We start from the raw sequence: 14,231 nt of genomic DNA on the forward strand, positions 1-14,231 counted from the left end.
GTTAGGAGTGTTTATCAGACCATGTGGACACCTCCTAGTGGTGGGGTTGTTAGGAGTGTTTATCAGACCATGTGGACACTGCTGCATCTGTTGATACAGGTGATAATGTAGATAGACAAACCCCATGCTCCAGCCTATGTATTTATAGACACTATGCTGCATCAGTTGATACAGGTGATAATGTAGATAGACAAACCCCATGCTTCAGCCTATGTATTTATAGACACTATGCTGCATCAGTTGATACAGGTGATAATGTAGACAGACAAACCCCATGCTTCAGCCTATGTATTTATAGACACTATGCTGCATCAGTTGATACAGGTGATAATGTAGACAGACAAACCCCATGCTTCAGCCTATGTATTTATAGCCACTATGCTGCATCAGTTGATACAGGTGATAATGTAGATAGACAAACCCCATGCTTCAGCCTATGTATTTATAGACACTATGCTGCATCAGTTGATACAGGTGATAATGTAGATAGACAAACCCCATGCTTCTGCTTTCAGTCTATACATATCATCCACCTGGTGTTGTAGATCAAACAGAATGCTTTCAGTCTATACATATCATCCAACTGGTGTTGTAGATCAAACAGAATGCTTTCAGTCTATACATATCATCCAACTGGTGTTGTAGACCAAACAGAATGCTTTCAGTCTATACATATCATCCAACTGGTGTTGTAGATCAAACAGAATGCTTTCAGTCTATACATGTCATCCAACTGGTGTTGTAGATCAAACAGAATGCTTTCAGTCTATACATGTCATCCAACTGGTGTTGTAGATCAAACAGAATGCTTTCAGTCTATACATATCATCCACCTGGTGTTATAGATCAAACAGAATGCTTTCAGTCTATACATATCATCCAACTGGTGTTGTAGATCAAACAGAATGCTTTCAGTCTATACATATCATCCAACTGGTGTTATAGATCAAACAGAACAGATGTATCCTCCTCTGAAAGACTTTCAACAGGCTTTTGAACAAGACAGGTGATCTTTGTAATGACACTTTCTTCTTCTGGTCTCCTGGTCTTGGCAACAAAACTCCCATGTTTTCTGGCATATTTTCCAACCTTAAAAAGCTCCCAGTTATTACTGTATGAATTGTTATTTATAGCGTTGTTCCAGAAGTCTGTAATTACATTGTTTATCTCCATCTGGACCAACTCATGTTTTAATAGAGCTATTAAGCTTCCAATAGGATGCTCTGCCAGGGCCATTATCAGAGATAAACAGTGTAATGTCAATATAAACAGCTCTATGGTCAGTAAGGGCCATTATCAGAGATAAACAGTGTAATGTCAATATAAACAGCTTTATGGTCAGTAAGGGCCATTATCAGAGATAAACAGTTTAATGTCAATATAAACAGCTCTATGATCAGTCAGGGCCATTATCAGAGATAAACAGTGTAATGTCAATATAAATAGCTCTATGATCAGTAAGGGCCATTATCAGAGATAAACAGTGTAATGTCAATATAAACAGCTCTATGGTCAGTAAGGGCCATTATCAGAGATAAACAGTGTAATGTCAATATAAACAGCTCTATGGTCAGTCAGGGCCATTATCAGAGATAAACAGTGTAATGTCAATATAAACAGCTCTATGGTCAGTTAGGGCCATTATCAGAGATAAACAGTGTAATGTCAATATAAACAGCTCTATGGTCAGTAAGGGCCATTATCAGAGATAAACAGTGTAATGTCAATATAAACAGCTCTATGATCAGTAAGGGCCATTATCAGAGATAAACAGTGTAATGTCAATATAAACAGCTCTATGATCAGTAAGGGCCATTATCAGATATCAACAGTGTAATGTCAATATAAATATCTCTATGGTCAGTAAGGGCCATTATCAGAGATAAACAGTGTAATGTCAATATAAACAGCTCTATGGTCAGTAAGGGGAGTGTCCAGGATGTTAACAGAAATAGCCTGTTTATCAAAACATTGAGACACCAACCAAAGATCTGTGGTGATTGTCTGGAGCGGGTCTTATTACTCCAAGTGGAAGACTAGTCATTAGGAAACTTTACTCTCCAAATATCTATCATATCAAACCTTTCCATAAACTGCCTCACACTAATATTCATAGAAATGGACTCTCATCTTTCAATTAAATTATTCTGAGAAATATTGAAATCCCCACCTACTATAAGTAAAGCATTAGGGAACTTGGTTAGCCAATGGAGAATACGCTTTTCCAAAGATTCAAGTCACTGATCATTTTCAAGTTTGGAATTGAACCAATAAATGTTGGTAATAATGATGATGATGTTACAGTTGATGACAAGACAAAGGAAGTGACCAATAGGGTCCCAGTCTGAGTGTAAAATACTTCCATTGAAATGATTCATTAGAGTGGTGACTCCAGCAGAGAGTTCAGAACCAGGAGAGAGACACAAATCATTTCCCCACTGAGATCTGTAGAAGTTGACCTAAATCTGTTTTAAGCTGTTTGGCAATATAAAAATAAGGCTTTGTGCTTTACATGATTTCTTAACCCCCCGGCATTGAGTGAAACTATAGACAACGACAAAGTGGAATATAGAACAGAAAGTACTACGAGATAAACAACAATTACAAACTCTAGTAAAACTGAGAAGAAACCAGAGCTGCACAACATATAGATTTAAATGATTGAGTGAGAATAGTGGAGCATAACAAAGATAACTGTCAGACCTCCATATAGATTTAAATGACTGAGTGAGAATAGTGGAGCATAACAAAGATAACTGTCAGACCTCCATATAGATTTAAATGATTGAGTGAGAATAGTGGAGCATAACAAAGATAACTGTCAGACCTCCATATAGATTTAAATGACTGAGTGAGAATAGTGGAGCATAACAAAGATAACTGTCAGACCTCCATATAGATTTAAATGACTGAGTGAGAATAGTGGAGCATAACAAAGATAACTGTCAGACCTCCATATAGATTTAAATGATTGAGTGAGAATAGTGGAGCATAACAAAGATAACTGTCAGACCTCCATATAGATTTAAATGATTGAGTGAGAATAGTGAAGCATAACAAAGATAACTGTCAGACCTCCATATAGATTTAAATGATTGAGTGAGAATAGTGGAGCATAACAAAGATAACTGTCAGACCTCCATATAGATTTAAATGGTTGAGTGAGAATAGTGGAGCATAACAAAGATAACTGTCAGACCTCCATATAGATTTAAATGACTGAGTGAGAATAGTGGAGCATAACAAAGATAACTGTCAGACCTCCATATAGATTTAAATGGTTGAGTGAGAATAGTGGAGCATAACAAAGATAACTGTCAGACCTCCATATAGATTTAAATGACTGAGTGAGAATAGTGGAGCATAACAAAGATAACTGTCAGACCTCCATATAGATTTAAATGACTGAGTGAGAATAGTGGAGCATAACAAAGATAACTGTCAGACCTCCATATAGATTTAAATGATTGAGTGAGAATAGTGGAGCATAACAAAGATAACTGTCAGACCTCCATATAGATTTAAATGATTGAGTGAGAATAGTGAAGCATAACAAAGATAACTGTCAGACCTCCATATAGATTTAAATGATTGAGTGAGAATAGTGGAGCATAACAAAGATAACTGTCAGACCTCCATATAGATTTAAATGGTTGAGTGAGAATAGTGGAGCATAACAAAGATAACTGTCAGACCTCCATATAGATTTAAATGACTGAGTGAGAATAGTGGAGCATAACAAAGATAACTGTCAGACCTCCATATAGATTTAAATGATTGAGTGAGAATAGTGAAGCATAACAAAGATAACTGTCAGACCTCCATATAGATTTAAATGACTGAGTGAGAATAGTGGAGCATAACAAGATAACTGTCAGACCTCCATATAGATTTAAATGACTGAGTGAGAATAGTGGAGCATAACAAAGATAACTGTCAGACCTCCATATAGATTTAAATGACTGAGTGAGAATAGTGGAGCATAACATAGATAACTGTGAGATCTGCTCACATCAGAGGTAGATAACTAGGTATGTTGACTATCAGTTACAGTCTGGGAGTGAGATCTGCTCACATCAGAGGTAGATAACTAGGTATGTTGACTATCAGTTACAGTCTGGGAGTGAGATCTGCTCACATCAGAGGTAGATAACTAGGTATGTTGACTATCAGTTACAGTCTGGGAGTGAGATCTGCTCACATCAGAGGTAGATAACTAGGTATGTTGACTATCAGTTACAGTCTGGGAGTGAGATCTGCTCACATCAGAGGTAGATAACTAGGTATGTTGACTATCAGTTACAGTCTGGGAGTGAGATCTGCTCACATCAGAGGTAGATAACTAGGTATGTTGACTATCAGTTACAGTCTGGGAGTGAGATCTGCTCACATCAGAGGTAGATAACTAGGTATGTTGACTATCAGTTACAGTCTGGGAGTGAGATCTGCTCACATCAGAGGTAGATAACTAGGTATGTTGACTATCAGTTACAGTCTGGGAGTGAGATCTGCTCACATCAGAGGTAGATAACTAGGTATGTTGACTATCAGTTACAGTCTGGGAGTGAGATCTGCTCACATCAGAGGTAGATAACTAGGTATGTTGACTATCAGTTACAGTCTGGGAGTGAGATCTGCTCACATCAGAGGTAGATAACTAGGTATGTTGACTATCAGTTACAGTCTGGGAGTGAGATCTGCTCACATCAGAGGTAGATAACTAGGTATGTTGACTATCAGTCTATGACCGTCCTCAAGGAGGATCATCAGCATGTTTCCACTGTCCATACCTGCCTACACCTTTAACACCAGAGACAACATGAGTCATGTTTCCACTGTCCATACCTGCCTCCACCTTTAACACCAGAGACAACATGATTCATGTTTCCACTGTCCATACCTGTCTACACCTTTAACACCAGAGACAACATGATTCATGTTTCCACTGTCCAAACCTGCCTACACCTTTAACACCAGAGACAACATGATTCATGTTTCCACTGTCCATACCTGCCTACACCTTTAACACCAGAGACAACATGATTCATGTTTCCACTGTCCATACCTGCCTACACCTTTAACACCAGAGACAAAATGATTAATTTTTCCACTGTCCATACCTGCCTACACCTTTAACACCAGAAACATGATTCATGTTTCCACTGTCCATACCTGCCTACACCTTTAACACCAGAGACAACATGATTCATGTTCCCACTGTCCATACCTGCCTACACCTTTAACAGCAGAGACAACATGATTCATCTGGACTATTAAAAGGGCAAGGATGAACCAAGCTAGATTTACAGGCAAAGACTTAGAAGGGAGGATTAAAGCTCCCCAACATTACATTTACATTTTAGTCATTTAGCAGATGCTCTTATCCAGAGCGACTGACAGTAGAGTGCATACATTTTATTACATTTTACATACTGAGACAAGGATATCCCTACCGGCCAAACCCTCCCTAACCCGGACGACGCTATGCCAATTGTGCGTCGCCCCACGGACCTCCCGGTTGCGGCCGGCTGCGACAGAGCCTGGGCGTGAACCCAGAGACTCTGGTGGCGCAGCTAGCACTGCGATGCAGTGCCCTAGACCACTGCCCCACCCGGGAGGTCTAACATGTAATTATATCAAGAAGTCTTTATAACTGCTCAGATAGACTCTTTATTGACAACTCTAATAGGACAATTATATCAAGAAGACTTTATAACTGCCCTGATAGGCTCTTTATTGACAACTCTAATAGGACAATTATATCAAGAAGACTTTATAACTGCCCTGATAGGCTCTTTATTGACAACTCTAATAGGACAATTTGGGTCGACATGGAAGAAGAACTTAATGCCCCATTTGGAGCATCATATTATCTGAGTCAACACTTAAATGTGGGACTGCAGAATCCCATAATGTCCCAAACTAAGAAATATGGAGTCAGATAAATAAGAGACAGACATCTTCACCTTTCCTGACAAGCTCTGCTTCGTTATGGAACAACCAGAAATACAAATTAGGAGGAAAGGTGGTTGTCTGGAAAGAGTGGGATAGGTTTTGTTTTAGCCTCAACACTAATACATTTCACTTTTGGCTTTTAGTGTCAACTTGAATTAGAGTGTGGCTGTGGAAGACTGGTCCCTTGATGATGTCTGCAAGTGGCTGAGTACCAATGATCTCCATGATTCCATCCCATCATTCCAAGGTTCACAATCTTTCTGAAGAATGCCAACTCTATTCAATAGTCCACTTTGCAACGAGCAAACTTTCTCTGTGTCCAGACGACTCACACATATTGTCCTCTATCACCAGCATGAACCACATGTTCTAATTACCTGTGGAGTTAATGGGTGTGGGAAAACAAATAGATGTTTCAGCGTCTATCGGTCACACATCTACCAAAACCACAGAGAGCTTTTAAGAGACAACTTAGATGAGAATTGTCCTCATGATGACTTTAAGACTGGGACTGATCCCATTGAAGATGACATGAGCGATGTAGAGAGTCTGCCAGAGGCTGAATATGTTCAAGCCACAGAGATCAACACTGAGCAGCTAATTGAAGGTCTCAAAAACAATATCTGTCTTTTTATTTAGTAAATCAGGAAAGAACACTGCATCCCAGCTACGGTACAGAATAACATTGTTGAGGACCTCAGAACCATTGTTGATGCATTATGACACTACAGTGATCCCCTCAGGTTCCATCTGACAAATAAACTAATAAATGTGGTTGAACAGGACCATCTCAGGGACTTGCTTAACAACTCTGCAGTATTTGAGGAATGCATTAGATGCATAATCTCTGAGTGGATGCTGGAGCATTACTGTGTGAAAGAATTGGACGTGGTCAGGACAATTGAAGTACCACTGAGCAACAAAGAAGGTTATAAAACAAGGTCATTTCAATACAGCTACATTTCCCCCAGGCTACATGAATATAAAGAGACATGAGACAAAACAATCATAATGAATCAGATTACATGGCCCCCAGGCTACATGAATATAAAGAGACATGATACGAAACAATCATAATGAATCAGATTACATGGCCCCCAGGCTACAAGAATATAAAGAGACATGAGACAAAACAATCATAATGAATCAGATTACATGGCCCCCAGGCTACATGAATATAAAGAGACATGAGACAAAACAATCATAATGAATCAGATTACATGGCCCCCAGGCTACATGAATATAAAGAGACATGAGACAAAACAATCATAATGAATCAGATTACATGGCCCCCAGGCTACATGAATATAAAGAGACATGAGACAAAACAATCATAATGAATCAGATTACATGGCCCCCAGGCTACATGAATATAAAGAGACATGATACGAAACAATCATAATGAATCAGATTACATGGCCCCCAGGCTACATGAATATAAAGAGACATGAGACAAAACAATCATAATGAATCAGATTACATGGCCCCCAGGCTACATGAATATAAAGAGACATGAGACAAAACAATGGACCTGTTGAATGTAATAAATTCAAAGTTCAAAGATTACCTGCACAGGGGTACCTGATCCTAGATCATAATGAATCAGATTACGGGGAGAGGGGGACCTGATGCTAGATCATAATGAATCAGATTACATGGAGAGGGGCACTTGATCCTAGATCATGATGAATCAGATTACATGAAGAGGGGAGACCTGATCCTAGATCATAATGAATCAGATTACATGAAGAGGGGGACCTGATCCTAGATCATAATGATTCAGATTACATGGAGACGGGGGACCTGATCCTAGATCCTAATGAATCAGATTACATGGAGAGGAGGACCTGATCCTAGATCATAATGATTCAGATCACATGGAGACGGGGGACCTGATCCTAGATCATAATGAATCAGATTACATGGAGAGGGGGACCTGATCCTAGATCATAATGAATCAGATTACATGGAGAGGAGGGACCTGATCCTAGATCATAATGAATCAGATTACATGGAGAGGAGGGACCTGATCCTAGATCATAATGAATCAGATTACATGGAGAGGGGGACCTGATCCTAGATCATAATGAATCAGATTACATGGAGAGGAGGGATCTGATCCTAGATCATAATGAATCAGATTACATGGAGAGGAGGGACCTGATCCTAGATCATAATGAATCAGATTACATGGAGAGGGGGACCTGATCCTAGATCATAATGAATCAGATTACATGGAGAGGGAGACCTGATCCTAGATCATAATGAATCAGATTACATGGAGAGGGGGGACCTGATCCTAGATCATAATGAATCAGATTACATGGAGAGGGGGGGACCTGATCCTAGATCATAATGAATCAGATTACATGGAGAGGGGGACCTGATCCTAGATCATAATGCATCAGATTACATGAAGAGGGAGACCTAATCCTAGATCATAATGAATCAGATTACATGGAGAGGAGGGACCTGATCCTAGATCAGCACTCCAACTCTGGGACACTGCTTGTATGAAACCGAACACATAGTTGTAAAGTCTAGTTACAGCAGGTGTTTACTGCCATCTAGTGGAAGATACCAATAAAACACTTTATTATCAGGGTGGGGAGATGGCTAAGCTGAAACAGAAAGTAAAGTTGTTCTTTTGTTCAGGATCCATTTTGAGACGACAGAGCAGAAAACACTACACGGAGAGAACTGAAAAATAAAGTAAGTATTTCTGAACAATAATCTATTATAATGGACAGAGTAAGAGAATGAATACCTGGATCGAGATATTACTAGTTAGTAGAACTGCTACTTGAGCTGAGTTGCTGACAGACAGCAGTTTTCAAAGTGTAAACTAATCAGTAGGCCGACATGTTATCAGTAAAACGTCTGGTAAAGATGGTGGAGGAGCTTTTCAATATATGGTTTTATGTTTATCTCAGGGTTTCTCAATCCTTTTGTTCTTACCAGCACTTACACACCTGATTCAACTAATCATCACATATTTTAAGACAGTTTAATATTTGAGGCATACAAATGAACATTCTCAAATTAAAACCTTTTGGGTGTTCAGGCCTGCTTACAGTTATTAAAGTCCGACAGTAACTCACATTTTGGAGGAGAAAAACACAGCTAAACTTGGTTTCCAGTAAATTATATGTTTATCAAAAATAATGTAAGAGAGATGTCTTGAAGAAACGCGTCTGGGTTTAGAACTCTGTGTCTCAGTGCGCTGCGACAGTGGGAAGTTCGTTTTGCATGGCCCGGTGCTACAGGTGAGTGGACATTTATTTTAAGGACCAATGGAATGGTCTAAAATGCCTAAACTCTGCTCACCCGGGGAGCCGGGCAATGCACAACAAATTCCCCCAGTGACCGTTACTTTATTTCCTGATATGAAATGTAAAGTAACTTTGTAGCCGACGCAGTTCCAGAATGTCTGTTGAAACTGTGTCTCATATGGAACGTTAGAACAGTGGTGGAAACAGAACTCAGTTCTCAAACTGGAGTAAAAGGAAAGATTCCTTCATAGAACATGACTCAAGTAAAAGTGAAAGTCACCCAGTAAAATACTACTTCAGGAAAAGTCTAAAAGTATTTGGTTTAAATATAATTAAGTATCAAAAGTAAATGTAATTGCTAAAATATACTTAAGCATCAAAAGTAAAAGTAAAGTAGTAATAATAAAAAATTCCTTATATTAAGAAAACCAGGCAGCACAATTTTCTTGTTATTTTAATTTATGGATAGCCAGGGTCACACTCCAACACTCAGACATAATTTAAAAACAAAGCATTTGTGTTTAGTGAGTGAGTTTGCCAGATCAGAGGCAGTAGAGATGACCAGGGATGTGTGAATTAGACCATTTTCCTGTCCTGCTAAGCATTCAAAATGTAACGAGTACTTTTGGGTGTCAGGGAAAATGTATGGAGTAAAAAGTACATCATTTTCTTTATGAATGTAGTGAAGTAAAAGTAAAAGTTGTTAAAAATATAAATAGTAAAGTAAAGGACAGACACCTCAAAACTACTTAAGTACTATTTTAAAGTATTTTTACTTAATGAAGTACTTTACACCACTACATTAGAAGACAGATACATGTGTTGATTTGAAGGAAAGACGGGCAGATTCTGGTAGGTAGGCTACGAACTATTATAAGGTTAGGTCGTCGTCAGACATTCAACAGTCACAGTAGGTTTGAGCTACAGTATGATCACTAATCATGCCGACCAACCTGATGGTCTCTGTTGGAAATGTTGTGAAAAGTATCTGTCCTCGGCTATAAATATCTGGCATTACTCATCTCATATGTATATACTGTATTCTATACTATTCTACTGTATCTTAGTCTATGTATTACTCATCTCATATGTATATACTGTATTCTATCCTATTCTACTGTATCTTAGTCTATGCATTACTCATCTCATATGTATATACTGTATTCTATACTATTCTACTGTATCTTAGTCTATGTATTACTCATCTCATATGTTTATACTGTATTCTATACTATTCTACTGTATCTTAGTCTATGCATTACTCATCTCATGTATATACTGTATTCTATACTATTCTACTGTATCTTAGTCTATGTATTACTCATCTCATATGTTTATACTGTATTCTATACTATTCTACTGTATCTTAGTCTATGTATTACTCATCTCATATGTTTATACTGTATTCTATACTATTCTACTGTATCTTAGTCTATGCATTACTCATCTCATGTATATACTGTATTCTATACTATTCTACTGTATCTTAGTCTATGTATTACTCATCTCATATGTATATACTGTATTCTATACTATTCTACTGTATCTTAGTCTATGCATTACTCATCTCATATGTATATACTGTATTCTATACTATTCTACTGTATCTTAGTCTATGTATTACTCATCTCATATGTATATACTGTATTCTATACTATTCTACTGTATCTTAGTCTATGCCGCTCAGACATAGTGACCAATAACATTTGATTTGATTTGATTTAGATTAGGCGATATACACTACATGACCAAAAGTATGTGGACACCTTCTAGTCGAACATCTCATTCCAAAATCATGTCCATTCATATGAAGATGGTCCCCCCCTTTGCTGCTATAACAGCCTCCACTCTTCTGGGAAGGCTTTCCACTAGATGTTGGAACATTGCTGCGGGGACTTGCTTCCATTCAGCCACAATAGCATTAGGGAGGTCGGGCACTGATGCTGGGTGATTAGGCCTGGCTCGCAGTCGACGTTCAATTTCATCCCAAAGGTGTTCGATGGGGTTGAGGTCAGGGCTCTGTGCAGGACAGTCAAGTTCATCCACACCAATCTCAACAATCCATTTCTGTATGGACCTCGCTTTGTGCACCAAACTGTTACCACAAAGACGGAAGCACAGAATCGTCCAGTGTTGTTCCACCCACACAGACAGCGTTGTGAAGAAGGCGCAGCAGCGCCTCTTCAACCTCAGGAGGCTGAAGAAATTAGTCTTGTCACCAAAAGCTCTCACAAACTTCTACAGGTGCACAATCGAGAGCATCCTGTCGGGCTGTATCACCGCCTGGTACGGCAACTGCTCCGCCCACAACCGTAAGGCTCTCCAGAGGGTAGTGAGGTCTGCACAACGCATCACCGGGGGCAAACTACCTGCCCTCCAGGACACCTACACCACCCGATGTCACAGGAAGGCCATAAAGATCATCAAGGACAACAACCACCCAAGCCACTGCCTGTTCACCCCGCTATCATCCAGAAGGCGACGTCAGTACAGGTGCATCAAAGCTGGGACCAAGAGACTGAAAAACATCTTCTATCTCAAGGCCATCAGACTGTTAAACAGCCACCACTAACATTTAGCGGCCGCTGCCAACATACTGACTCAACTCCAGCCACTTTAATAATGGGAATTGATGGAAATTATGTAAAGATGTATCACTAGCCACTTTAAACAATGCCACTTAATATAATGTTTACATACCCTACATTACCCATCTCATATGTATATGTATATACTGTACTCTATATCATCCACTGCATCTTGCCATCTTTATGTAATACATGTATCACTAACCACTTTAAACTATGCCACTTTATGTTTACATACCCTACATTACTCATCTCATATGTACATACTGTATTCTATACCATCTACTGCATCTTGCCTATGCCGTTCTGTACCATCACTCATTCATATGTCTTTATGTACATATTCTTTATCCCTTTACACTTGTGTGTATAAGGTAGTAGTTGTGGAATTGTTAGGTTAGATTACTTGTTGGTTATTACTGCATTGTCGGAACTAGAAGCACAAGCATTTCGCTACACTCGCATTAACATCTGCTAACCATGTGTATGTGACAAATAAAATTTGATTTGATTTGAGAAGAGAGAGCAGAGAGCGAGAGAGAGCAGGGAGGGAGAGAGCAGAGAGAGAGAGCAGAGAGAGCAGAGAGAGAGAGAGAGAGAGAGCAGAGAGAGAGAGCAGAGAGAGAGCAGAGAGCAGAGTGAGAGAGAACAGAGAGGGCAGAGAAAGAGAGCAGAGAGAGAAAGCAGATAGAGCATGAGAGAGCAGAGAGTAGAGAGAGCAATAGAGAGCGAGAGAGAGCAGAGAGAGAGCAGGGAGGGAGAGAGCAGAGAGAGAGAGCAGAGAAAAGAGAGAACAGCAGAGCAGAGAGAGCAGAGAGCGAGAGAGAGCAGGGAGGGAGAGAGCAGAGAGAGAGCAGAGAGTGAGAGATATAGCAGAGAGAAGAGAGAGGGCAGAGAGAGCAAGAGAGAGCAGAGAGAGAGCAGAGAGAGCGAGAGAGAGCAGAGAGAGAGAGAGAGAGAGAGAGAGCAGAGAGAGAGAGCAGAGAGAGAGAGCAGAGAGAGAGCAGAGAAAAGAGAGAACAGCAGAGCAGAGAGAGCAGAGAGAGAGCAGGAGAGAGCATAGAGAGAGAGAAGAGAGAGCAGAGAGAGAGAGCAGAGAGAGAGAGACGAGAGAGGGCAGAGAGAGCAGAGAGAGAGCATAGAGAGCAGGCTGAGAGAGAAGAGAGAGAGAGCAGGCTGAGAGAGAGCAGGCTGAGAGAGCAGAGAGGAAGAGAGCAGAGAGAGAGCAGAAAGTGAGAGATATGGCAGAGAGAGCAGAGAGAGAGAGAGAGAGCAGATTAGAGAGAGCAGAGAGAGAGAGAGAGAGAGAGAAGAGAGAGAGAGAGCAGGGAGGGAGAGAGCAGAGAGTGAGAGATAGAGCAGAGAAAAGAGAGAACAGCAGAGCAGAGAGAGCAGGCTGAGAGAGCAGAGAGGAAGAGAGCAGAGAGGGCAGAGAGAGAAGGGAGGGAGAGAGCAGAGAGAGAGAGCAGAGAGTGAGAGATAGAGCCAAGAAAAGAGAGAACAGCAGAGCAGAGAGCAGAGAGAGAGCAGAGAGGGAGAGAGAGAGAGAGAGAGAGCAGAGAGAGCAGAGCAGAGAGAGCAGAGAAAAGAGAGAGCAGAGAGAGCAGAGCAGAGAGAGAGAGAGAGAGAGAGAGAGAGAGAAGAGAGGGAAAGCAGAGAGCAGAGAGCAAACAGAGAGAGCAAGAGAGAGCAGAGAGAGAGCAGAGAAAAGAGAGAACAGCAGAGCAGAGGGAGAGAGAGAGCAGAGAACAGAGAGAGAGCAGAGAGAGAGAGAGCAGAGAGAGAGCATAGAGAGAAGAGAGAGCAGAGGGAGAGAGAGAGCAGATGGAGAGAGAGAGAGTAGAGAGAGGAGAGAGGGCAGAGTGAGAGAGCAGAGAGAGAGCCGATAGAGCAGAGAGCAGGCTGAGAAAGCAAAGAGAGAGTGAGAGAGAGCAGAGAGGAAAGAGAGAGAGCAAAGAGTGAGATAGCAGAGAGAGAGAGAGCAGAGGGAGCAGAGAAAAGAGAGAACAGCAGAGCAGAGAGAGCAGAGAGTGAGATAGCAGAGAGAGCAGAGAGCAGAAAGAGAGCAGAGAAAAGAGAGAACAGCAGAGCAGAGAGAGAGCAGGCTGAGAGAGAAGAGAGAGCAGAGAGCGAGAGAGAGCAGAGAGGAACAGAGAGCAGAGAGAGAGCAGAGAGCGAACAGAGAGAGGGAGAGAGAGCAGAGAGAAGAGAGAGCGAGAGAGAGCAGGGAGGGAGAGAGCAGAGAGAGATAGCAGAGAGTGAGAGATAGAGCAGAGAAAAGAGAGAAAGAGAGCAGAGAGAGAGAGAGCAGAGAGCAGAGGGAGAGAGAGAGAGCAGAGAGAAGAGGGAGCAAAGAGAGAGCAGAGAGGGAAAGCAGAGAGCAGAGCGCAGAGAGACAGCAGAAAGAGCAGAGGGA

The 14,231-nt window shown here is 40.7% G+C and overlaps 1 long non-coding RNA gene across 2 annotated transcripts in view; it reads right to left on the reverse strand.

Annotated features, from left to right (window-relative positions):
- Positions 1-14,231, reverse strand: part of LOC139569930 (uncharacterized) — an 823,452-nt gene that overhangs the window by 25,072 nt on the left and 784,149 nt on the right. The gene's annotated exons all lie outside the window — the stretch shown is intronic.

The sequence above is a fragment of the Salvelinus alpinus genome, chromosome 1 (assembly GCF_045679555.1).
Source record: "Salvelinus alpinus chromosome 1, SLU_Salpinus.1, whole genome shotgun sequence".
NCBI lineage: Eukaryota > Metazoa > Chordata > Actinopteri > Salmoniformes > Salmonidae > Salvelinus > Salvelinus alpinus.